The sequence below is a fragment of the Carlito syrichta genome, unplaced genomic scaffold (genome assembly GCF_000164805.1).
Source record: "Carlito syrichta isolate Samal-C Ts95f unplaced genomic scaffold, Tarsius_syrichta-2.0.1 Scaffold312501, whole genome shotgun sequence".
Lineage (NCBI taxonomy): Eukaryota > Metazoa > Chordata > Mammalia > Primates > Tarsiidae > Carlito > Carlito syrichta.
This window is the reverse complement of record NW_007256597.1, coordinates 264,372-291,679: the sequence shown is the minus strand read 5'-3', so window position 1 is coordinate 291,679 and position 27,308 is coordinate 264,372.

The window sequence follows — 27,308 nt, the reverse complement described above, 5'->3', positions numbered from 1 at the left end:
CGGGGCCCAGCAGGTCGAGGCTGCGGTGGCCGGGAGCGGCCACTGCCCTCCAGTCTGGGTGATGAAGTCGGATTGCAACTCAAAAAACATAAAATAAAACAAGAAGTTATAAGGCTCAATGGATTCTCTTGGATATACCAGTTTGAATTGGGTTTTCTATCACTTACAGTCAAAATGACCTAGCTAGTAAGTTCCTGAGGGGGCTAAATTATTCCTTATAGAAGAATGAAAGTTTTTTTGTTTTGTTTGTTTCCTCTACAGAGAATTGGCAAACAAAAAAGGGGGAAATGAAGAGTCTGAAGCCTGAATTGTGGCAGAAAAGGACTGGAAGACTTTTTTAATTTTTTTATTTTGTATTCATTTTTTTACATACTCTAATTTTTTTTTCTTTCTCCCCTCTCCTTTTTTCCCCTAAACTAACAATTATTCTGTGATGCTATAAAATAACTTTCACCTTCCCAAAACTCTGGCAAGGTCAGTTACATATAAGAATGCCTTGTGTGGGCCAGGCACTGTGGCTCATGCCTATAACTCCAGCACTTTGGGAGGCTGAAGTGAGAGGATTGCCTGAGTCCACGGATTTGAGACCTGCCTGGGCAACTTGGCGAGACCTCATCTCTACAACAAATCAAAAACTTAGCCAGGCATGGTGGCACATGCCTGTAGTTCCAGCTACTTGGAAGGCTGAGGTGGAAAGGTCACCTGAGCCTAGCAGGTTGAGGCTGTGGTGGCCAGGAGCATGCCACTGCATTCCAGTCTGGGCAACAGAGTGAGATGCCAACTCAAAAAAGAAAAGAAAAGAAAAGAAAAACAATGCCTTGTGTGAATGTGTGTGTGTGTAAGAGAGAGAGAGCAGCAGAGAAGAGAGAGAGGTAGAGACAATAGGGAGAGAAGGAAGAGGGAAAAGAGGAAGAGAGGTAGGGGAAGAAAGAATGGAAGGAAGAAAGGAAGGCTGCATTCTATATTTTACTGACATGGTACAGAATAAGGAGCACAAGAGGCAGCGAAAAGACGATCTTGTACCTCAACAAATTCATCAAAATAGGATCTTGGAACCAGAACGGACCATGGGAATGTAAGCCCTCTAGCCATGCATGAAATTATTGAGAGATGCCTTGGATTCCTCACAAGTCATGGGTTTGATGGGGATTTGAGCCTATCTTCTTTAGATTTTTTTTTGTTTTGTTTTAGTTGGAATCTCACTCTGTCGCCTAGGCTGGAGTGCAGTGGCACACTCACAGCCACCACAGCCTCAACCTGCTGGGCTCAGGTAATCCTTCCACCTCAGCCTTCCAAGTAGCTAGAACTACAGTCACACACCTCCACGACTGCCTGATTTTTTGATTTATTGTAGAGATGAGGTTTCACCAAGTTGCCCAGGCTGGTCTCGAACCCGCGGCAATCCTCTCACCTCAGCCTCCCAAAAACCACCATACCTGGGCTCTCCTCTAGATCTTAAGGGGCAGGATGACCCCGACTAACTATGGCTCACATTATTCCTAAGTCTGTTTGATAGTAGCATTACTTGGTAGTAAGAATTTTCTCAATCAATTATATTTTGGATTGGTAACACAGAAAGTAAAAAAGCAAATAAACAAACATCTACATACAGAGTGAAAAACAGATAACAGTAAGACATTTTTCCAACATCTCTTGAAATAAAGAACTTCAAAATCAACAGACTCTCTCCACTTTACTGATTTGTAAGAAGCCAGCTTCCCAACGCTCAAACATACCCAAAGGAAGACAAAATATGTGTGTTTTGGATCATTTAATGTGGCTGCTTATACATAATGCCAGACCTACGTGAACCTAACTCACTCACAGTTCTCTGAAATCACTAGTTAGTCCCAAATTAGATATCTGTCACTTAAGATGAAGAACTTGTGCATTTTCTTTTTCTTTTCTTTTCTTTTTTTTTGAGTTGGAGTCTCACTCTGTCGCCCAGACTGGAGTGCAGTGGCCGCTCCCGGCCCCCGCAGCCTCGACCCGCTGGGCTCCGGCGATCCTTCCGCCTCAGCCTTCCGAGTAGCCGGAATTACAGGCGCGCGCCACCACGCCCGGCTGATTTTTTGATTTATTGTAGAGATGAGGTCTCGCTGCCCAGGCGGGTCTCGAACCCCCGGGCTCAGGCAATCCACTCACCTCAGCCTCCCAAAGTGCTGGGATTACAAACTGAGCCACCGAGCCCGGCTGAACTTGTGCATTTTCTATGACTATCACCCCAACCCACCTTGCCACTTTTTTCATCCCATTAAAATGTATTAAATTCTAACCGCTTTAGATGTTCCATGGGATACTGACGATAAAGTATGAAGAATCTATGCTCTCAGAAATTCCATGAGAAAAAAACATCTGTATGAATGATCAATATATTCTCCACTGGTTAATTCCAATTGCCAGAAAGCAACAGCAAGTATAAGCTAAGGAAAAGGGGAAGTCACATGTTGCAAGTTGGGTTCCTAGGTAAATACACTCTGAGATGGGGATTAGCATGCAAATAGTATAGTAGGAAGTGTTCTCAGGATCAAAATCCATGGAAGGAAGCAAGGAAGCAGAATTGGAAAGGGAAAGAAATAGTGCAACGGCAAGGCAATCTAAATTAAGGTCCGAGGTCACTCAGTCCACTAGAGCAATGAAGCTGGCATGACCTTTCAGAGTTGTTTTGAGTTGGGAGGAGAAAGCTGGACATTTATTTATTTATTTATTTATTTATTTATTTATTTTTTGAGTTGGAGTCTCTGTCGCCCAGACTGGAGTGCAGTGGCCGCTCCCGGCCACCGCAGCCTCGACCCTCTGGGCTCCGGCGATCCTTCGGCCTCAGCCTTCCGAGTAGCCGGAATTACAGGCATGCGCTACCACGCCCGGCTGATTTTTCGGTTTATTGTCGCGATGAGGTCTCGCTGCCCAGGCGGGTCTCGAACCCGCGGGCTCAGGCCATCCACTCACCTCAGCCTCCCAAAGGCGCGGGATGACAGGCTGAGCCACCGAGCCCGGCTCTGCACGGACCAACCATGGAATGCTGACTGCCCCAGAAAGGGAGATGACTTTGGATGGGGCAGACCTGAGGCCATGACCTTCCCAGAAACGGCTGAAGGAATAAATCCCTCAGGCTAAAATGGTGAGGGGGCAGGGGAGCACAGTGCACAGCACCCACACCACCTGAAGTTATTTAAGGTTGGGGGAATTCAACGAATCTAAAGATGCCCTAGAAATATTAATTTCTCATTTCTGTTTTGGGGGTGTGAGTGACTTTCCTGGGCAGGTTCTCCTTGAGGAGCCATCCCTTTCATACTTTATTAATCCATCTGATGAAGTGGTCTCAGATGGGGAAGCATCTTAGCTTGAAGATAACCACCATTGCAACTGCTTGTACTAATAATGAAAATACACTAAGCCGGGCTTGGTGGCTCAGCCTGTAATCCCGCGCCTTTGGGAGGCTGAGGCGAGTGGATTGCCTGAGCCCGCGGGTTCAAGACCCGCCTGGGCAACTTGGCGAGACCTTATCTCTACAATAAATAAAAAAATGAGCCAGGCATGGTAGCCCGCGCCTGTAGTTCCAGCTACTTGGAAGGCGGAGGCGGAAGAATCGCCGGAGCCCAGCAGGTCGAGGCTGCGGTGGTCGGGAGCGGCCACTGCACTCCAGTCTGGGTGACAGAGTGAGACTCCAACTCAAAAAAAAAAAAGAAAGAAAGAAAAGAAAAGAAAAGAAAACACATTCGAGTGACGGAGTGGGGAGTGGGGAGCCACACAGAACGGCAGTGTTTTCACTGGAATGGTCCAAGTGCTTTGCATAGTATTAACTCATTTCGACCTTTGGGTATATAAGAGCACCAAATGCTTGACAATGCTTGTCATGGAAAGACAGCTGAGATGCTGCTCAATCCCATCTATTTGCAACCTGAACATTTACTGTAAAAGAAGGGAGAAAGTAACCTAGCTTTTGAAGATGACCTAAGTTCAGAGCTGTTAGCAACCAGCTACAACTCTGTAATATAATTTAAGTATATTATTTATATTGCTTTCTCATTGTTGTTGTTATTGTTGTAGAGACGGGGTCTTGCTATGTTGCCCAGGCTGGTCTCAAACCCCCAGCCTCAAGCAATGCCTTGGCCTCGATAATTGCCTCCCATTGGGATGACAGGTGTGAGCCACCACACCCAGTCCTTTTAAGTACATTATTAATGCTGAAGAATGCATGACAGTCAAGTGAGATCTTTCAACACAAAGGAAATCATAAAAATTATCTTCCAAGAACTTGAAGCTTCTGTCCTAACAAAAAGTGTGCCCTAAGAATCTCAAAGGTAAATTTTTTCCATGCTGATTGCGGTGCCGTACATGAAAGGAAAAAAATCCAAATTCAATTTTTCCATTCTTCTAATAGGACTACCTGCAGCCACTCAAGAAACATGGAAATAACTGCATCCACTGATTTCATGGAGAATGGCTGGAAATGCCACATTTCAGGATGATGGGAATGGACTTTCTGCGTTATTGCTCAATTAGTTAACTTAATGACTTCAGACACATAAAGGCCGGGACTTCACAAATGTTTTCTTTGTATAGCAGAAGCAAGTGAAAATAATTCAGGAGAGACAGTTGTGAATAGGCCTTGTGCTAATTTGATTTAATATAATCACCTAAAAAATAATACGCATCAGATGCTCTTAATTGGAAATTTTCTCTCATTAGAGAAATATGCCTTGCCATGTCTTTTTAGTCTAAAAACCACTATGGAGCGTGTAGAGAGTTTGGGGACACCTTTGTGCAGAGTTAATCACAGGCTGCTCCGTTGATTACAGTATGCATTCTGCTTGTTTGTCATGTGAGTAGAGGGAGCATCTACTACATCACATGAAAGGACTAGACATGCCAGAGAATTATGTATTGTGTTATTTGTTAAACTTTAGAACCAAGACCAATGCTTAATGCTGAAAACCTCTAATCAGCATTCGATTGTTCAGACTCAAAGCTGTATTTATTATAATCATAGCAGATAGAAGGATGGATGTATCTTGCATTTGCAAATTAAATTGAAACATACTATATAATTGAAAGCCCCTTTAAATTTCCCCAGATGGAGTTAAGAATAACTTGATGAGTTTATTTAAAAAAATGGAAAACTGTTTATTAAAATTACTCAATTACAACAATCCTTTTGGTCCCTAAGGAATACTGGGGGGGATATTAACAAAAAATAACTCACTCAAATGTATTATATTATACTAATGATAAATAATATCTAAGAAAAACAAGATATTAGAGCTACCACATTCATTAACAATTATAAGCCTTGGTAGAGTGAAAAAGCACTTCACTTTTTCCTGTACTACTGTATCAAAACCTAAATAGATTGCTCATGAATTTTTGCATTTGATTGTAATAAAGGGTACTCAAGTAAATTGTTTACTCATGTAAAGTCTTGAACATTTTAAGGACATCTCGCCTTGTTTTGCCCTGTTATAACCTTACTAGTCACTTTTCTTATTTGAAGTGGGGGTGGGGGACCTTTTTGCATTTTTTTCAGTAGATAATTATTTTTGGCATACTTCAAATAATAGTTGAACTCCGAAGACAGTTCTTAAAAATCATCAGCCTGAAAAAAATTCTATTTGGCTTACAAGATCTGTATTACTTTTGCCTGTGTTTCCCACTGTTGTATTCCATCTTCTGAACCATAGGTGTCTCTAGTTCACCGTATACAGGCCAGGAACACCTGCAGGAAACAAACACATTCATCTGAGGCAGTGGGGTCCAGCTGATATTTATGATTGCAAAGGGTGACACCAAGGAGATACATTTTCACTAATGCTATTCAGATATGTAGGCAATGATGCCTTTTCTGCCCTGCTTCAGTCTGTGGCTTAATTCTTCAGTCCAATCTCTACTTTCCCCAAAGTTCCGTCTCACTTGATCACATCAAACAGAAAGTAAATGAGAAAAGCCCAAGATACCAAGGCCTAAGATGTTTTTTTCTTTTCTTTTTCTTTTTTTTTTTTTGAGTTGGAGTCTCACTCTGTCACCCAGACTGGAGTGCAATGGCCGCTCCCGGCCACCGCAGACTCGACCTGCTGGGTTCCGGCGATCCTTCCGCCTCAGCCTTCCAAGTAGCTGGAACTACAGGCACGCACCACCACACCCAGCTAATTTTTGACTTGTTGTAGAGATGAGGTCTCGTCAAGTTGCCCAGGTGGGTCTCGAACCCGCGGGCTCAGGCAATCCACTCACCTCGGCCTCCCAAAGTGCTGGGATTACAGGCTGAGCCACCGAGCCCAGCCTTTTTCTTCTCATTAGACAACTGAATTCATTCGTTTGTTCATTCTGAACAAGTATATATTGAAAGACCATATATTCCAAGTTTTGTACAACAAGGATGGGGTCAGAATCTCTCACTTTGACAAATGTGGAGAAGCCCTGTCTCCTTCCCTCCCTTGCCCCATGGCTATTATCTCTCCTGCTTGCCCAGTGCACACATACTGAGGAATCAGCCCACCTATCTATTTGCTTCCTTGGTCCTCACTCTGTATCATTTTTTTTTTTTTTTTTTGAGCTACCACGCCCAGCCGATAACTTTTTTAAAGCAGAAAGTTTAATAGTTCATTTTTCTTTTTCTTTTTCTTTTTCTTTTTTTTTTTTTTTTGACTCTGTATCATTCTAATAAAACCATTTTATGGTATTGAGCGGCAATTGTTTACTAAAAATATTTTTAAGAAATCAAATATTCTTTTGCTAGCACATATTTCTGGATTTTATGTTACCTTGTAGTCAACTGTAGTCAATTCATAAATGAAGAACCAGTTTTCTTTGTATTGTCAGTGAAATATGAGGTTTGCCAGTTCTGCTAATCACTTAGTGACTAACATGTGGATAAAATACAACACTGTTGGTAGTGTGGGAGACAAGGGACTATGTCATATAAAGTATAAGTTGAGAGTCACAAAGATATGGATTTGAATTCAGGCTCTATGATTTGGGTGCTGTGTGATCTTGGGTAAGTTACTTACTGTCTCTGAACCTTGGTTTCCTACTCTGTCAAATGAGTGATACTGCCTTCATGTTCAGGTCTCACCCACTTGGGGGCATGAAACAGATCTTCTTAGGGAGAATGTGTTCACAATCTGGGTAGCTTCAACAACAGAAATGTATTTTCTCATAGGTCTGGAGGCTGAAAGTCCAAAATCAAGACACCTGCAGGTGTGGTGTCCCCTGAGCCCTCTCTCCTTGACGTGCAGATGGCTACTTTCTCTCTGAGTCTTCACATGGCCTATTCTATGTGTGTGCATTCTGGTATCTCTTCCTCTTCTCATAAAGACATCAGTCACATTAGATCAGGGCCTCATCATAATGGCCTCATTTAAAATTAATCAGCATTGCAAAACCTCTAGATTCTGAGTTACTGGGAGCTGGGCTTCAAGTGAGAATTTGGAAGGACGAAGATGCAATTCAGCCTATGACAAATAGTAACCCAGGTTTCACTGTCTTGCATTCATCTGTATAATACAGGACCACAACTCAATATCAGTCCAGAAATATCTTCAGGTGCTCAGGGCTTTCAGGTTCTACCACTCTTGCTCTGCCCAGGAAGCCACTTTGGGGTCCCTCTCCACCACCATTCCTACCTGAGCCCTCAGCGATCACATGGATGTCGCTGCTCAAGGTGCCCTGTCTAGTACTGAGAGTGCCTAGGCATTGATGCCCGCTTTGCAGCCTTCCCTGCAGCATAGCCAGGCCATGCAGTGGGGAGAACACCATTCCCCCACTCTGTGTCACATCCGGTCACTGGAACTCCAGCCAGGATGTTTTACCTCTGTGTCTCAGAGGCCCTTGTATAAACAGTTGCAGCCTCTTCCCTTATAGGGCTCAGAGAGTGAGTGCCAAACCAAATATCATGCTCTGGTCTCTACCCTCATCTCTCAACATCTGGGACCCGGGCACGCTAACCCTCTCCATTCCAGGTTTAGCCAAAGACTTCACTGAAAACCTTCTACTAGGTTGTTCATGTGCTCAGACAAATCTGAATCCCACTTCCAGTTTAGGACAGGACTCATTTACATACAAATCCTGGCTCTTTCCTGACATGTTTGTCAATGGGTACCTTGAAGGGGGCAATGACATTAGTTCCTGATACTGCTGTCTTGGCATCATGCTCCAGTTAAGGAGGTAGGCTCTGCAGTCAGATTGCCTGGGTTTAAATCCTGTTCTGTGATCATGCAGGGCATACTTGCCTTTCTTAAGAACTGGCTTACCTGTCTGTAAAATAAGTATAATAATACTTCTTGCCTCGTTGGAATGAGTTAAATATGTTAGTTTCCACCCCCATCCAGAGTTTCGCTTTTTGTAGTTTTGGTTATGTGCAGTCCACAGGGGTCTGAAAATATTAAATGGAAAATTCCAGCCATAAACAATTTATAAATTTTAAATTGGATGCTGTTGGACATGGATACGTCTTTGTCCAGAGTACCCACTGTGTGTTCACTCTCTACCCACGAGAGTCACTTAGTAGCCGTTTCGATAATCAAACCTACTAATGCAGTCTCACAGTGCTCGTGTTCAAGTCACCCTTATTTTTACTTAATAATGGCTCCACAGCACAAGCATAATGATGCTGGCAATTCAGATAAGCCAAAGAGAAGCCATAAAATGTTTCCTTTAAGTGAAAAGGTGAACATTCTCAGCAAAGAAAGGAGAAAAAAAAAATCATATGCTGACGTTGCTAAGACCTTTGGTAAGAACGAATCTTCTTTCAGTGAAATTGTGAGGAAGGGAAAAGACAGTTGTACTAATTTTGCTATTGTACCTCACACTGCAAAAATTGCAGCTATGGCTTGTGGTAACTGCTTAGTGGAGATGGAAAAGGCGTTCAATGTGTGGGTAGAAGACATGAACAGACACATGTTCCAGTTGACAGCAATCGGGTTTGGTACTATCTGAGGTTATAGGCATCCATGAGGTGAGGGTCTTGGGACATATTCCATTAGGGGGAGCTACTGTCCATGTAAATAATTTATCACTGTGCCTAGAATATTATGGTTGTTGTCATTATTATCGAACATTCTCTTCTAGGTATTTCTTTCAAGCATGATCTCATTTAGTTTTCAAACAACCCCATGAGGGAGACGCCATTCTGATTTCTATTTTACAAATGAGGAAGCAGTGAAGCCGGTAGCACGAGATCACATGGTTACCAAGCTGCACTGTCAGGATTCAGACCCGTTCAGTCTGATCCCACAAACTGTGCTCTTAATCACTGTGCTCAGTGAGTGATATTCATCAGTCATGATCAATTAGTCAACAGATTTTGTATAAATGCTAAATGCACTTTAGTAGGTGGAGTGAGAAATACATAGATGTATAAGAAACAGTGTTCAAGGATCTTATAACCTTATTGGGAAGATGATCTATATATGTGAAAAAAGAACTGAAATTACAAGGCACCGAGTGCAAATAAATCGTGGGAATGAAATATATTATGAATTCTGAAGAGGGAGAAGGAAAGTCCCTGATTTACCAGTGTGGCCAAGGAAGGCTTCATGGAGAAAGTGGGCATGATGCCTAGAACATAGGTGCTTCATAAAGGTTTGATAATCGAAATAATTAGGCAAGCATTGAAGGGTAAATGGGACCAGAAGAAACTGAGAGGAGGAAGGAAAGTCATTCCTTCCTGCTAAATTGGAGGAACTATCAATATTGTTTATGCGAGTAACTTAGAGTGAACCTAAATACATGTATCTCCAAATACATTCAAAGCAAATCTATTTTTGCAAAGTTTCCTAACCTCTTGAACTTCAGGGCACATTTAGAAAATGTAAGATTTTGGTGGTAACTAGGGTAAATGAATGAAGCTTCTGGAAGAGAGATGCTTTTAGCCACGGTTCTCTTGCCAGCCTAGGCCCCACCAGCTGCCCAAGGGTTGAAAAAAATGAATATCTTGACACACAGCCCAAGAAGCTCTGATGTAAACAGCTTAAGAATACTTGGGGAGAATATAAAGGAATGAAAATGTACCACTGTTTCTCAGTGTGTTTTGACACAATTATCACCTGAAAGCTTCTAAAAACAATAAGCTACGTGTTACCAAAGCAAGCAGAGACTGGGCAATTAGTTTTACACCGTCCCATGATGAAGCTGTTCCAAAGGTTTAGAAATGAGACCGGAGAAAGAAAGCCAGCCATGATGACTGGAAACAAATGAAGGGCCGGGCTTGGTGGCTCGGTCTGTAATCCCAGCCCTTTGGGAGGCCGAGGCTAGTGGATTGACTCACCCTGCAGGTTCAAGACCCGCCTGGGCAACTTGGTGAGACCTCGTCTCTACAATAAAATAAAAAATTATTCAGGCGTGGTAGCACGCGCCTGTAGTTCCGGCCACTTGGAAGGCTGAGGTGGAAGGATCGCCTGAGCCCAGCAGCTTAACGCTGGGCTGGCTATGAGTATGCCACTGCACTCCAGCCTGGGTGACAGAGTGAGATTCCAGCTCAAGAAAAAAAAAGGAAAGAAAGAAAACAAATGAAGAGTGAATGTTTCTTGAGCTTAAACACTCTACCAGCAAGAGTCAAACTATAGTAATGACAATAAGAAGCATAGTTTTATTAGGCGATGTCTGACACAGTACGTCGAGAATTGGGCTTTGTTAAATGTTTTATTAGCAAATCCACCTGAAACAGCAGTGTAGCACATGCATAGCAGCACATTTTGCATGACAGCACAAAATCTTCTGCCTCCAAAGTTATTTGAGAGAGAACATTTTATGCATTTTGTATGATTTGAAAATTGAGTGGACACCAGGACACGACAGTGTCACTTTTAGACTCAAGCAAGCAGGGGCCCTGTCCTGCTTCAACCCTCCCCAAGCCATGACCCTCTTTATGGAGTGAGGAATTTATGGGGCCAAAGGGATGTGCCCACCTGGGATCCAGAATGTTCCCTCCCCACCTTGACCAAATGTCTTGAGGCCACTTACAGGGCTCTGCAGATCTTGTCCACAAATCTACCCTTTGGAGATAAATCTGCATCACTGGTATGAAAACCCTACCCACAGGGGAACGAAGGAGCTGCTTGCGTGGCGTGACCAGAACTCAAATGGGCAGTTGGGGTGTCCATACCAATAGCATCACCTCCCCCACCCCCGAGGTTAATTCAGAACAGAGAACTCAAAGGTGGGGAGAGAAGCTGTATATCTTGAGGGGGTCAGGGCCCAGCTTTCCCCATGTCACCATATTCCAACATGGAATTTTGGAAAGTCTAACAATTCTGAATTTAAACTTGACTCTCTAGGTAACTGTAAAGGTATATTTGTCAAAACACATCATTTGTCGGTTGTTCACTTGATTAATACATTTTAAACATTTAGACATATGTATTCTTGTCCCGTGCCCATAAATGTTTGTTGTGGGCCCAGGAAACAAAAAAGTCTGACAGAAAGCGAAAGGACAAGGATATAGAGATTGGACATTATGGCACAGATTGGGACCTGTGAGTGCTAAGTGTTCTACCAAACCCATAACTCTCTGATCTCTTTCCTCTTTCTCTTCTTTTACTTTCTTTCTCACAGCCTGATTTCTCCCTGGTATTGGAAAATCCAGTCAAAGTCCACTGGGCATTGCTTCAGTGGTTGTCAACAGATACAGGGAGATAAATCAGTTGCTCAAGTCAAAAAGTGTGAATTATTTACCTAATGGCACAAGCCCCCATGGTGGGTAAATACCCAGCTCGGCTTCTTATTCTAAGACAAGTTAGGCGTTTTCCTAGTCTTTTCCCCAATCTGGCCATTCCTAGTCAGGCACTGGGTTTGTTCAATATTTGATCTTAATGGACGATCAGTGCTCTCTTCCTTGCTCTCAAGATCTATATCTGTTGCCTCATTTAGTATTAATATCTTTTACTTTAAATAGAGATTAAGCCAGAATTGGTGTTAAAAGTTCTTCCACCGAAACATAGCTTTCACTTAGAGTCTGGAAGTAATGCCCATTCCTATGCTTCTTTTTTTGAGTTGGGGTCTCACTGTGTTGTCCAGGCTGAAATGCAGTGGCATGATCATGGCTTACTGCAGCCTCAACCTTCTGGGCTCAGGCGCTCCTTCTGCCTCAGTCTCCCAAATAGCTGGGACCACAGGCATGTGCCACCACGCCCAGATAATTTTTAGATTTTTTTTGTAGAGGTGAGCTCTCTCTATGTTTCCCAGGCTGGTCTCAAACTCCTTGGCTCAAGCCAAAAGGGTTAGGATTATAGACTTCCTATTCTTCTTATATTGCTGCATATTTTGAAATGTTAGTCGGAAACTAAGGTAAATCAGGAAGTCGATTATGGGTGAAGTTTGTACCAGTAGTGTTAAGTATTGACTTCATTAACCTTTAGACTCTAGGATTCAGGAACTTAAAGAAGAAAACATTCTAAAATTTACTTACACCTTTTTAATAACTGTAATGATTTTCTTGGCAATCTGACTTTGGACATGCCTAAGAAGGAGCTAAAACACCAAAGTGTTGGGTGAAATTTTTACTTTCTAAAGAGAAGGGAGAGAGGTGGCCTTGAGAAAGGTCTTGAGATCTGGATACAGAAAATTTGTGTTTGCACATGTTTATTGCAGCACTATTCACAATAGTAAAAACATGGAACGAACCGTGTTGCCCACTGAAACTGGACTGGATAAAAAAATGTGGTGCATATACACAATGGAATATTATGCAGCCATAAAGAAGGACAAACATATGGACTTCACAGCAATTTGGATGGATTTAAAGTCTATCATACTCAGTGATCTGTCATAGAAACAAAGAAGAGAATGACACATGTTCTCACTCATAAGTGGATTCTGAACATTTACTATAATACTACAAGAAAGGGATTGGCAGTAGCAGGATATTGCTGGGGTGAGGGTTGGGGGGACACACAACATCAATAAGGGTACCTGATCTCAAACCAGGCAAAGTGGGACCAAAGGGAGGCCCAAACTTTACCTGTACGATGCCCACTTGTATGCCTGATCCTGAATTGTACCCCACATCTTTAAAATAAAATTGAAAAATTGAAAAAGAAAAGAAAATGTGTGTTTGGGTCCCTGAGATGTCTCTCATTAGCTGTGGAACTTTAAGTAGGTTACTTATAGAGTCAAAATGGATGGGATTGTAGAACACCTCAAAAAGATTATATATGAAAAAAATATTTTGTGAACTAAAAGCACATATTAGTGCAAATATTAGTTATTGTTAAATGCTTATTACAAGCCAGGCATGGTGGCTTATGCTTATAATCCCAGCAGAGGCGAGAGGGTTGTCTGAGCCCATGGGTTCGAGACCAGCCTGGGCAAATGGCAAGACCTCATCTCTAAAATAAATCAAAAAATTAGCTGGGCATGATGGAGTATACCTGTAGTTCCATCTACTCAGAAGGCTGAGGTGAAAGGATCACCTGAGTCCAGCAGATAGAGGTTGCGGTGGCCAGGAGCGTGCCACTACACTCCAGTCTGGGCAACAGAGAGAGAGATTCTGACTCAAAAAAAAAAAAAAAAGCCCATTTTTTTTCTCAAGTCTCTGTAAGAAGGGAATAAATAGAGAACTTCCTACCCCCACCTTTAGGGGTCCAGCCCCTTTTGCCAGGTCGTGAGATCTCCTGAAGGAGAGACGGATAGGCGAAAGACGGACACAATATTCCCGGACACCTGCTTCCTGAACAGATGACATCCTTTATTAGTTAACAGAAAGCTTTTATAGCATTTGTAAAAGGGGCAAGGCAAAGAAAATTCCTTCACGTATATATGTTTTAAAAGTTACCACCATCTAGCGGTCTTTAGAAGAAACGAATAAGCCAAAAACACTATCTACTTTCAGTTAATGAGTCTTGAGATAAGTGTAAACGGAGTTTCACTTAAACTAAACATAATGCATACAAGGTTTACTTTGATTTCGGTTCCACATCACTAGTCTAATTAAAAAGGCCATAAATTCACTAAAACAAACTATAGACTGTACCTAGTGATAGCAGGAATATGAAGCCCATTAACTTGACCAAGCAACAGTGGCTAGCTTTTAAAGAATAACTATGAAAGTCACTTACTGTGAAAATACATACACTAATCTTTACTCTGGATAAACATATAAAGTGAATGAAACATAATGAAATAAAACTAACACAACTAAAATTATTATGGTTGCAAACTGCCAATGAGCTTTTAAGTTTAGGATAATGGTGATTTGGCTGTTTTCCCTTATGCTTGGCAACCTCCTGGAAAACATCTTTGTCTTAAGATAGGCGGTGGAGCAATTATTATTATCTTTGAGGCACCAGCTTTATCATTGTGTGAACTTAAACTTATGAACTTAAAACAATCTTCAAAGTAGCTATAAAACACTAAACTATAGCACTAAGACTTAATTAATGACACAAAGTAAAAACCTTGTTAAACATAACCAGAGCCTAATAATTTTTGTCGACCCTCATATATATGTATATTGATTATATAAACTTGTATGATATTACATTTATCAATTATGATTAATACATGGATAAAACAATTATCATATCTAGAATAGCACTGCCAGCAACTTTCTTCAAAGAGTCCCAAATTACAGTCCTTGAATTGCTTCAAGAAAATTCCCAGGTGCACGGTTCTTCATGTAGCAGTTCTTCTCTTTTTGGGTTTTTACGACCTTCAAAACTTTTGTAATCGCCTTTCTTGTCCAGGTGTCTTCATTACTTTTCTCTTATCCTGCAGTGTTTATTTCTAAGGAAAACTCAAAAGAAGCTTTTAATGACATTTCCCAGGCCCCCAAGTTTGCTTTCTGTATTTAGTTAATTATCATAAAAGTATCTAATTAGTATATTATGAATTCAGTGAAAACCCACTCTATAAATGTTTACTTAAAATTTAACTATAGAATTAAGTAAAAACCTTAACGATTAATCTTTATCCTAAGTCTGTGAAGACAGTGTTATAAATCACCTACATAACTCCTAGATATGTGTTAGAACTTATAATGAGCTCATAATGAACTTACCATAAACTTGTGCTTCTAAAAAACCTTATGTCTGACCACTAAGCTGCATAATTCTAAATCAAATAAGGAATATACTTATATCATTTTTTACTCAAGCAATATCTAGTAACTTATAACCAAATAAAAAAAGCATTCTTGATGTGCTTCAGAGTTTAACCCTTGCATATGTTAGAGAAGGCCAAGTGGCATAGAGGGAAAATGGGAAAATGAACCATGACATTCTCAGGTTAGGTGTGAGTACTTCGCATAAACATGCCATTTTCTTCTTCCACGACTGCACAGAATTTCTTCAGCCGTATCAAACAGCAAAGGTGGAAGACAGAAGGGCCTCAGCTTCCCGGGTTCGCCCTGCAGCCCGGGGTCTTCGGCCCACCAGGACCCTGTCAATCATGTGGACCTCCAAGGCTGGTTCCCAACACCCACCCACCCCTCCAAAAGAAGAGAAATAAAAGTTTGGAAAATGGTGAAGATGGAGACTAAACAAAAGCCAAGTATTTGACATCTACCTTTTAAACTCGTGTGCAATGAGTGCTCAATAACTAATATTAACCACGGGTGAAACTTACTTGTTAATGAAATGTGGCTCAAGAGTGAGACAAATATTTTAAAGTCTTTTTTTAAATTTAAAGATCCCAAAACGTCCTTATTGTTTCTAAGTATGTAAGTGGAGAAAGTGCAAACTTCCCCAAAGTATTTCTGTAACCTATTAAATGAGCAAACCAAAACTCGAGTCACTACTGCCCAACACATAAATGGAAACTCAAACAGAACAGAGATTTTTGCCTGTTGGGTTCACTGGGGTTTCCCCTGTGCCTAGACCCAATGCCTGGCACAGAACAAGTTCTCCTTACATATTTGTTGAATAAAATGAATGAAAAGGTATAGATAAATACTGCTATAATCTGGAAGCTAGTTTCCACAGATAATTGACTGCTATAAGATTCACGAACAAGACCCTCACTTGTCATTTCAATGAGGAAAGTTCTTGAGACTTTGTGCCTCAATTATAAATATTTTTTACATGAAAGGGTTTGAGTGAAGCTGGCCTCCTTCCAAGAAATGTAAGGTTGTGGGCTACTCACACATCCTTGTGGATTTTGGGAATGTGGTCTCCAACCAGCAGGAGGAGAGTTGCGAGATCCAGTGTTTCCTGTTTTAAAAAGAACTTACATGTGTGCAATTTAATTATTTTAAAAGGCTCTTTTGTATGTGTTATCTCACTTGATTAGCTCAACAACCCAGTGAGGTAGGTCAATGATACTGTCTCCACTGTGTTTGAGAGAAATAGGACACAGAGACGGGAAGTGATTAAGGACTTGTAAGGAGGGAGAAGAGAAAAATCGAAGATGGATTTCTTGAATCCTTGTAATGATCTACTTACTTCACCACGACATATACATGTAGTCATATTTAATACATTACTCATTCGTTGTGTATTCGTTGTCTATGGAAAGATGTTTAAATGCAACAACAACAAAAAAAGCAACTGCTTTATTCGGTCTAAGTCAAAGTAATCTTCAATTGGGCATAAATATTTCAAAAATGCTTTCAAAGGCATCATTTTAATCTAGGTTTTTTGGAAAGTTACCTCATTTGCACTCTACTCTCCATGCTTGAAAACAGCCTTTGCTGATGTATCCTTAAAGTTAAGTGTTCTTTGCCACCTATTTTCAGTCTGTTGGGGAACGTGTTCTCTGACTTCTTGTTCTTTATGATTTAAGGAATAATCTTTTTTTTCATCTTTGGGTTTTTTTGAGTCTGGGTCTCACTGTGTCACCTGGGCTGGAGTGCAGAGACAAGATCACGGCTCACCTCAGCCTCAACGTCCCGGATTCAGGCAATTCTCCTACCTCAGTCTCCCACGTAGCTGGGACTACAGGCACATGCCTCCACGCCCAGTTAATTTTTTATTTTTTTTGTAGAGAGTTCTCACTAGGTTGCCTAAGCTGGTCTTAAAGTCCTAGGTTCAGACAGTTCCTCTCATTCTGGCCTTCCAAGGTGCTGGAATTACAGATGTGAGCAAACACACCTAGCCAGGAATAATCTTATTGTACATAATGCCTACTTCCTGCACACTAAGCAAATTATGGTAAATACACCATAGGTAAAGTTCATGAAAAGAACTCAAAATCTTATTTATGAGAGGAACTTAATTTTTTTATCCAGACTCATTTATTTTCTTAATTTTTTTTGTCTGTCAGTTATTGTATTTTACTTTAGCTAAACATACATTGAACACAATAATATTTTTAAAATACAGTATCCAATCATATAAATTTTGTTTACCACGATATCTTCAGATCCTTGCCTCTAAGCATATTTATTGTCATTAATAAATTTTCCTTTCTTTTCTTTTTTTATTTTTTGTAATGCATGATTTGTTGGAGTCTCACTCTATCACCCAGATTGAAGTGCAGTGGCCGCTCCTGGCCACCACAGCCTTGACCTGCTGGGCTCCGGCGATCCTCCCGCCTCAGCCTTACAAGTAGCTGGAACTACAGGCTCACACTAACATTCCCGGCTAATTTTTTGATTTATTGTAGAGATGAGGTCTCGCCAAGTTGCCCAGGCGGGTCTCGAACCCACGGGCTCAGGCAATCCACTCACCTCAGTCTCCCAAAGGCGCGGGATTACAGGCTGAGCCACCAAGCCCAGCTGATTTTTTTAAATTATAAAGATATGGGGTACCATTCAGGGTCAGGTATACAAACTTGGATTATGCAGATACCCTTGTTAGTGAAGTATGTCCCTCCCTCCCCTAGCAGTTTCCCTCAACTCCCAATCCCAACCTCCCCGCCTTCCCTGACAGTTCCCTACTACTGCCAATCGCTTTCTTACGGTATTATAATTGTTCAAGGTCTACTTATGAGTGAGAACATATGTACTCTGCTCTTTGTTTCTGTGATAGATCACTGAGTATGATCGATTCCAAATCCATCCAAGTTGCTGTGAAGTCCATATATTTGTCCTTCTTTATGGCTGCATATTTCATTGTGTATCTGTACCACATTTTTTTTATCCAGTCCAGCTTCGATGGGCAACATGGTTGGTTCCATGTTTTTGCTATTGTGAATAAAGCTGCAACAAACATGTGTGCAGGTATCTTTTTTGTAGAATGATTTGAGCTTCTCCGGGTATATTCCCAATAGGGGAATTGCTGGGTCATATGGAATGTCAATTTCTAGTTCTTTCAAAAATCTCCACACTGTCTTCCAGAGAGGTTGCACTAGTTTGCATTCCCACCAGCAGTGAAGAAACAGTCCTTTTTCTCCACATCCTCGCCAGCATCTGTTGTTGTTTATTTTATGAATGATGACCATTTTTACTGGGGTTAGGTGGTATCTCAATGTGGTTTTGATGGAACTTAATTTTAAAAGTGCATCCTCTGTTGAAATAGGGGTGACATGACAATAGTGTTGACATGACAAATAAGTAAAATTTAAAGGAACTGTGTAGTTCTGTTAAAGACCAACCTGACACCCCTATAGCTTTATTATCATTTAAAGACCCCCAACATTATACATCTCACTGACTGTTCAAATTAGCTTCAATTACATATTTAGCTCTGAATAATTTAGACTTCATCAGCAAGAAAAGAACACACTACATGTTACATGGATTGAGTTCTCTGTATACACAAAATATCATCGTAGGCCAAGGGATTTTCTTTCACAAATTATTTAAGAAAACACTTTAGAAGCAAGTAAAAATTTTACCTTTTGAAAATTTTACATAAAAACATAGAAACATAAAATATAGCAGCAGAAATGTCAGAGAATATTCGCTCTCTCTCATAACTGACAAACTGGCAAACATCTCCGAGGATCCAGTTAAAACACCTTTTTTTTTTTTTTTTTTTTTTTTTTTTTTGCAACAGGGTCTCACTCTGTTGCCCAGGCTGGAGTGTACTGGCAATCATGACTTGCTCTAACCTCAGACTCCTGGGCTCAAGTGATTCTCCGGCTTCAGCTGCCCGAGTAACTGGAACTTCAAACATGCACCACCATGCCAAGTTAAATTTTTTTTGTAGCCATGGAGTCTCCTATGTGGCCCAGGATGATCTTGAGCTCCTGGTCTCAAGTGATTCTTCCCCCTGGCCTCCTGAAGTGCACTCCTATACCTAGACTTTGTATTTGTTATACTGTGTTGAAATCATTTATATATACTTGTCCCCCATAACTACCCCAGAGACGTTAAATGAGTACTACAAAAACATATAAAATGCTCTCCTTAAAACTGATTTTCAAATGGTATTTTATTTGTTAAAGATGCAGCATAAGCTTTTAAAAAATGTGTATAAATTTAGGGAGTACAAGTGCAGTTTTGTTACATGGGATATATTGCATAGTGGTGAAGTCTGAGCTTTTAGTGTAACCATCACCCAAATAGTATACATGGTGACCATTAAGTAACTTATCATCCCTCGTCCCCTCCCACCCTCCCACCTTCCTGAGTACCCTATGTCTGTTATTCCATACCGTATGTACAGGTGTATACATTATTTAGCTCTCACAAATAGATGAGAATATGTAGTCTTTGACACTGAGTTATTTCACTTAAGATAATGGCCTTCAGTTCCATCCATGTTGCTGCAAAAGACATAATTTATTATTTTTTGTGACTGAGTAGTATTACAGTGTGTGTGTGTGTGTGTGTGTGTGTGTGTAACATTTTCTTTATACAATCATTCATTGAAGGATGCTCAGTTTGATTTCATGTCTTTGCTATTGTAAAAAGTGCTGTGATAAATGTACAAGGATAGGTTATCTTTTTCCATATAATGATTTGTTTTCCTTTGGGTAGATATCCAGTAGTGGGTTGATGGATCAAATTGTAGTTCTATTTTTAGCTCTTTGAGAAATCTCCATAGTTTTCCATAGAGGTTGAACTGATTTACACTGTCACCAACAGTGTATAAGTACTCCTTTTCTCCTCATTCTCATGAACATCTGTTATTTTTTTCATATGGTATTTTAGAGAACCATGAATTATTAGAGCTAGGAGGTATCTCCAAGATTTTTTTTTTTTGAGTTGGAGTCTCACTCTGTTGCCCAGACTGGAGTCCAGTGGTCGCTCCCGGCCACCGCAGCCTTGACCTGCTGAGCTCCGGCGATCTTTCCGCCTCAGCCTTCCAAGTAGCTGGAATTACCGGCGTGCACTACCACATCTGGCTAATTTTTTTTATTTATTGTAGAGACGAGGTCTCGCCAAGTTGCCCAGGCGGGTCTCGAACCTGCGGGCTCAGGCAATCCACTCACCTCAGCCTCCCAAAGGCACAGGATTACAGGCTGAGCCACTGAGCCTAGCTAGATTATTTGTTTAAATATGTTCCTTCCCCAAACTTTCCCTCACATGCCACCTCCATTTTATAGATGAAGAAATAGAGCCTGTCGGAATAAGATAGCTACACAAGTTTTTTCAGCTAAGAATTAGCAAAGTGAGGCTACCAGCCCCTTCTTTTGATTCCAATCAGTGTCTGTTCCACTTCAACACAACTACTTCCTTTCCACATGGTGATCCTGCAATAATATATCTTGCTAAAATCTTCAGGGGCACTTGATATGGTGTCCTTGAATTTTCTAATATGATGTACAGAATTTGCATGTATGTACTATAAGGCCTCCCTATATGAGGCAGGCTTTGCCTTTCTAAAGATTCATTCATTCATTCATTTAACAAGTATTTATCAAAGTCCTGTGTGCAGTCATCAACAAAACACTAGTAAATGAACCAGCGATATATACAATGATTATACACCATGACAAATATGATTTTTCCCATAAATGTTAGTCGTTCAACCTCTGAAAATCAGTCATGTCATGTGCTCCATTGATATAATAAAGAACAAAGATCACATGATCATCTCAGTAGACACAGAAAAAGCGTTTGAAAAAAATTCAATATAATTTCATAATAAAAATATGCAACAGACTAGAATGGAAGAGAAATTCCTAAGCCTGACAGAAGGCATCTATGAAAAACTTCAGTAACATTAAATCCAATGATGAGAGACTATATACTTCATCATAAAACTAGGAACAACACAAAGATGTCCTCTCTCATTACTTCTATTCAACATTATACTTGCAGTTCTAGCCAGGGAGATTATGAAACAAAAATAAACAAATAAAAGGCATCCAGATTGAAAAGAAAGAAGTAAAACTATCTCTATTTGAATATTATTGTATATAAAAATGATAAGGAATACACACACACACACAAACTATTAGAACTAATCAAGTTCCTTAAGATTGCAGGATATAAGATCAATATACAAAATACAGTCGTATTTCCGTACGTCAGCAATGAACAATCTGGAAAAGCAATTTAAAAAATAATTCTGCTTACAGCAACAAAAAAAATAAAATACACAGCAATACATTTAACAAAAGAAGTGAAAGATTTATACAAGGAAAACTACGAACCATTGTTGCTGTGCAGCGTTGGTAGTATAGTAGTGAGCATAGCTGACTTCTAAAACATTGTTGAAAGAAATTAAAGAAGATGGAAATGAATGGAAACACATCCCATGTCCACAGACAGGAAGATTTAACATGTTAAGATGGAAATCCTTTCCAACTTGATCTACAGATTCAGTGCAATATCAAAATCCCAGCTGCCTTTTTTGCAGAAATAGACAAATCGATCCTAAATCATATGGAAATTCAAGAACCCCCAAAAGCCAAAACACTCTTGAAAAAGAACAAAGTTGGAGAACTCCAACTTTGAACGTCACAGTTTCAACCCTACTATAAAGCTACAGTAATCAAGATAACATAAGGATAGACAGAAAGATGAGTAGAATAGGATCAAGAGATCAGAAATAAACTTTCACATTCATAGTCAGTTGATTTACAACAAGGGTGCCAAGGTAAATTCAATGGAGAAAGAATACTCTCATCAATAAATGGTGCTGAAACAATTGGATAGCGATATGCAAAACAGTGAACACCTGCATTACACCACATACAAATATTAACACAAAATGGATCATAGACTGAAATGAAAGTGCTAAAACTATAAAACGCAAACATAGAAGTAAATCCTTATGACCTTAGATTAGACAATAGTTTCTCCGATACAACACCAAAAGCACAAATGATAAAGGAAAAAATGAATATGTTAGATTTCATCAATATTAAAATTTTTGTGCTTCAAAAGATATCATCAAAAATGTAAAAGACAACACATGGAATGAGAAAAATTGTTTGCAAATCATATACATGGTAAGAGATTTGTATCTAGAATATATAAACACCACTCAACAATAGATGAAAAATTGCCAATTTTAAAACAGGCAAAGGAATTCAAGGGAAATTTCTCCAAAAAAAAAAAGATATGCAAATGACCAATAAGTCTATGAAAATATGTTCATTATCATTAATCATTAAGAAAATACAAATCGAAACCACAAAGAGATGCTGCCTCATACCACTAGGATGACCACATTTAAAAAAAAAAACAAAAACAGACAACGATAAGTTTTGGTGAGGATGTGGAGAAATTGGGACTCTCATACATTTCTGGTTGGGAATATAAAATGGTGTGTGCAGATTTTCAGGGGTGACAACACACATGAAGCTGTCATCTCCAAGGATAACAGTGCCTTCTTCTGGACACCTCCTGCAGGACCCGTCTGAGCCTCTTCCACAGTTAACTTTTCTCCTAAAAGTAAAAGGAGTAAACTCTAATATAATGATAAAATGTATAGCAGAGTAAATACATAAACCAGTAACACAGTATTTATTATCTTTTTCTTTTTTTCCCTTGATCTGGGCTGCTGAGAAATGTAAAATGGAGAATGGGCCAGAAGTCTAGCAGAGGTTGAAAGAATTTTGGTCATGACTCTTCTAGTCAATGGTTTAAGTTCACACCTAGCCTAAGGACTGTGCTAATAGACGGCGAGCTCTGTGAGATGATGTCTGTGATTTGGTAGCCAGACATGGTACCTCACACTTTGTGGGCGCTCAGTATTTTGGGGGTGAAATGCTAGGATGCCTAGAAGAAGTGACTTTGCTAGGGCAGAACTGAGTCTCAGAAAAAAGCAGTACTACTCTATTCCTGTCTCCGGCTTGCTCAGGGTGACATGTGTACCTTGTGTTGACAAAACCTTTTTAACTCTCAGGAAATTCTCAGGCACTCCTTAAAGTACAATTCTAGTTCCAGAAAGACCTTTCCCATTCATTATTTTTCCACCCCTTTTGCCCATCTAACCTTGAGGAGATTACTTAAATACCTTAATTAGTCTGGTGTCCAGTAGATCCACGGGAAGAATGTGAACTTTTCATAATCAAAGTTCAGACATATGTTTCTAACAGGGGGTTAAGTTGAAGTTCCAATAAACCTCAAGATATAATAGCTGCAGATTTCCAATGTGTGGTGCCAAATCACTGTGTGCAGAGTTTAAAGGAAATGAATGAGAACTTGTTATATGATTCTTACAACCCCACACCTACTTTGAGAACATAGGAATTTAACAGGCTCCAGAAAAGAGGTGAAGGCATTAGGCAAGAAAGCTATCTTTGGAGAAAACTGAACTATTTGCCACATCCATTCTTCTCACAAACCTAGCATGGCGACAGATTCTTCAGTTGAAAAATCTCAGAAGTCCTGAGATACTTCTCTTGGGAGTCCATGGGTGCCCCGGACTAGGGTGTTGAACATTAACAGGTAAGAGAAAGTCTACGTATTCGCATGGATGGCCATGCTGGGAAGAGGCTGCAGCACTGCTTGAGAATGGCAACAACTTTCAAAGTTTATCGAACTCATAGATAAATGTTGCCTGTGGGCCAGGGATGGCCCCCCAGGACTCAGAGCTGACAAAGGACTCTCTTGGGTCCTTTCTAATTGAGCCGCCACGAAGGGGAAAAATCTGCAGCAACCGGAAGCAGAGACAAATGGTAGGGTCTGAAGAAATCGCAAGCCGTGTGCAGAATAGAGTTACATCTGCCAGGCAAACAAACTCAGGGGAAGTGATCCCAGCAGGGGACCTGCAAAGGGCCTACAAACCACCCCAGAAAGGAAAAAGTCATCTTTAAACATTGCCACATCCAGAAAGCAGCAAGTCAATTCTCTCTGGTCCTAATTCAGGAAAGACCTTTCCTTTTCCTTCCTTTTTCCAACCATTTCCTCCACCAACGCTGACGGGAACTCAAGCTGGCTAACAAGTTGGAAGAGGGGTTTGGGAAGAAGGGAGAGAAAGTTATTTTCCTGTGAACCTTCAGTATCATTTTTGTCCTTCCATGCTGAGATCCTGCAAAACAAATTTCCCAGATCCTTGGGCTAAGAGCCTAGTTAGGTTAGTGCTGCCAATGGGAAGCCCTGATGGGGGACCGGAAGGTGGGAAACAGCCAAGTTTTCTTCTTCTGGCAGCGCCTGCAGTGGTGCAGCAATGAGCAACTGCAGGTTCTGGCTTTAACTATGATCTGAGCAGTGCTGGTAGTCATTTCGGTGGTGTTAGTGGGAGTGCAGCTTCCTGGCCTTCTCAGAAGAACAAGTGAGGTCCCAAGAGCAGCAGTAGACCCTAGCAGCTGAACAGCTAGTATGGGCTTACATCCTCCAGCTTACAGCTTTCTCATCACTCTCCTTTTGCTCCATCATCCCTTCCCCTTTGGAACCAATATGCTGCATTACATCCTCCTCTCTGCTTGACGTGTCTACAGCAGGGTCTGTTTCTCTGAACAGACACTGACCGCTACACTTCCTTTTTTAACTGTAAGTTTCAACCTGAAGCAGGTCCAGATGACATCTGGGGAGAAGATTCAAAGTTAAATCAAGTTAAGCATCTGAATTTATCTTTTAGACTAGATATTCTCATTTCTGAATCAGTGGCAAGTTTACCTTTTAAAGTAAGGGTAGGTCTGAATTTGCATAAGAGTGAGCTGTTAAATCATGGGCCCATCAAGGGCTAGAGAAGATCAGCTATATGGAGTAATTTTACAGGAATGGTAAGGGACTAAAATAAAGTTGTGTTTGGATTGTGCCATGAGCCATGCTTGTTTAACTTGCTGTTTACATAGGTAGACGTGTGTTGGAGAAGTCTGTCTTAATGACCATGGTAAGGCAGTAGTGTTTAAGACTATGTGGTCACCACCCTCCAAGATGGCCCCCAGTGATCTCACTTCAGTCAGGGCTGACATGTAACTGATAGGATATTGTGGGGAAAATACACACTCTGGCTTTGGGCTTGCTCTCTCTTGGATCCCTGGCTCTGTGGAAAGCCAGCTGCCCCATCATGAAGACACTCAAGTAGCCTATGGAGATGTCTACTTAGTGACAAACTGAGGCAATAGTCACGTGAGTGAGACCCTGCAGCTCCTGTCAAGACTATAACAGCCCTGGCAGACACCTTGAAGGGACACTGAACAAAAATCACCCAGCTGAGCTTCTCCTGGATTCTGAATCCACAGAAAGTATATGAGATAATACATGGCTCTTGTTTTAGGCCACTGAATTTTGAGCTAATTTGTGACGCAGCAGTCGCTAACTAATGCAGGATAGCAGGTGGCAGAGGGACCAGGTCTTGGCCCTGCCACACGGTAGTTATTGATACAGTTCACATCCATGCAAACCAGTAAAGTGACAGTACCTGGTGAGCCCAATGGGACAGCCAGCCATGAGTGATAATATTGAGTTGGAGACCCTGATGTGCTGTAGACAAAACAGAGAAGTATATCAAGCTTACGTCCAAGCCTATCTTAACAGTCCTCCTACTACTTTGTAACTCCTCCCAGACCCTCTTGTGACATTTGAACTTACCCCTTCCTGCTGTACTGCTGTCCTTCCTTCCTTTGTCTAGATCTATAAACCATTTCACTCACTATATATTGACAACAAACCACCATCCCTCTCCCAAAAGGGTTTTTCATTTGTAGACTATTTTGTGTTAGGAAGATATCGCATATACTTTTAACCTCAAAATTAGAGGTTAAGCTACAGTCTGACTGAGCAGCTCTGGGGTGGGACCAGAGCTTCTGCCTTTCCAGGAAGCTCTCAGGTAATGTTGCTACTCCTGGATCTGGGACCACACTATGAGTAAGGCTCTCTAAAGGACTCTGCAGGTGTAGCGACAGAAGAAAGTACAACATAGCTAGCAAATGCATGTCCTCTCAGGGTGAAGGGAAGTGACTCAAATCAAACCACATGTAGGTTCAACTTATATCCAAGGTCTGTCACAGTCACCATGAATGAAATCTGCAGCATGACTTGGATTTGTGTGTCCCTTGTCGGGAGGCTTTCATAGAAAAATAGGCAGGATGCCAAGGGAGCAAAAAAAGTTTCATTTTGTTCAGTTTATAGATCAAATACTCCAGACTGGAAAGGATTTTCAAAGTCCTCTCCAGTAACTCAACCTGTGGCTGAATCCCCTTCATGTCATTCCTACCAAGTCACTGTCTTAAGCTTTGTTCTGATGCTTCCAGGGACGATAAACTCATCACTTCCCATGACAACCTATTTCCTATTTGGCAGCTCTAACTGTAAAAGATTCTTTAGAATGAACCAACATTTTTTGCCTCCAAGTTTTCAACCACTTTCTGATTTTTATCATTAGAGTAATTTAAGATAAATTTACAGGATTTCCTACATCTAACAATGGATCCCTGATCTGTAGCAAATTTTCCCTTCTCCAGGTCAAACATCGTCAATTCCTTCACCTGGTGCTGTTGTGTCATGCTGCTTGGTCTTAGGTGATGCTTAGATGATTCCACTGAATATACCCCAGTATGTTTCCATTGGGAAAAAAAGAGACTTTAGATAAAGAAGTGAGAAAATTTAAATTTGACAGCAATTTTCTAGCCGGGCTCTGTGGCTCAGCCTGTAATCCCACGCTTTGGGAGGCTGAGGTGAGTGGATTGCCTGAGCCCGCGTGTTCGAGACCCGCCTGGGCAACTTGGCGAGACCTCACCACTACAATAAATAAATAAAAAATTAGCTGGGCATGGTAGTGCATGCCTGTAGTTCCAGCTACTCGGAAGGCTGAGGCGGAAGGATCGCCGGAGGCCAGCAGGTTGAGGCTGCGGTGGCTGGGAGCGGCCACTGCACCCCAGTCTGGGTGACAGAGTGAGACTCTAACTCAAAAAAAAGAAAGAAAGAAAGCAATTTTCTTGCCATGATGAGCAGCGATGTGTGTTTAGAACTTGGGCTACTAAGTTCTAGAGGGCTTTCACCACATTGTGAAATATGACCACAGGGGAGAAAAACAAGCACAGCAGTCAGCTGAGGTGCTCACTTAAAAGCTTCATGAATCTCATTTAGCCTTAGACTTCTTTGACCCAGAATATGCAGGCCCAGATGGCCTCTTCCTCTCAGGTCACTGTTT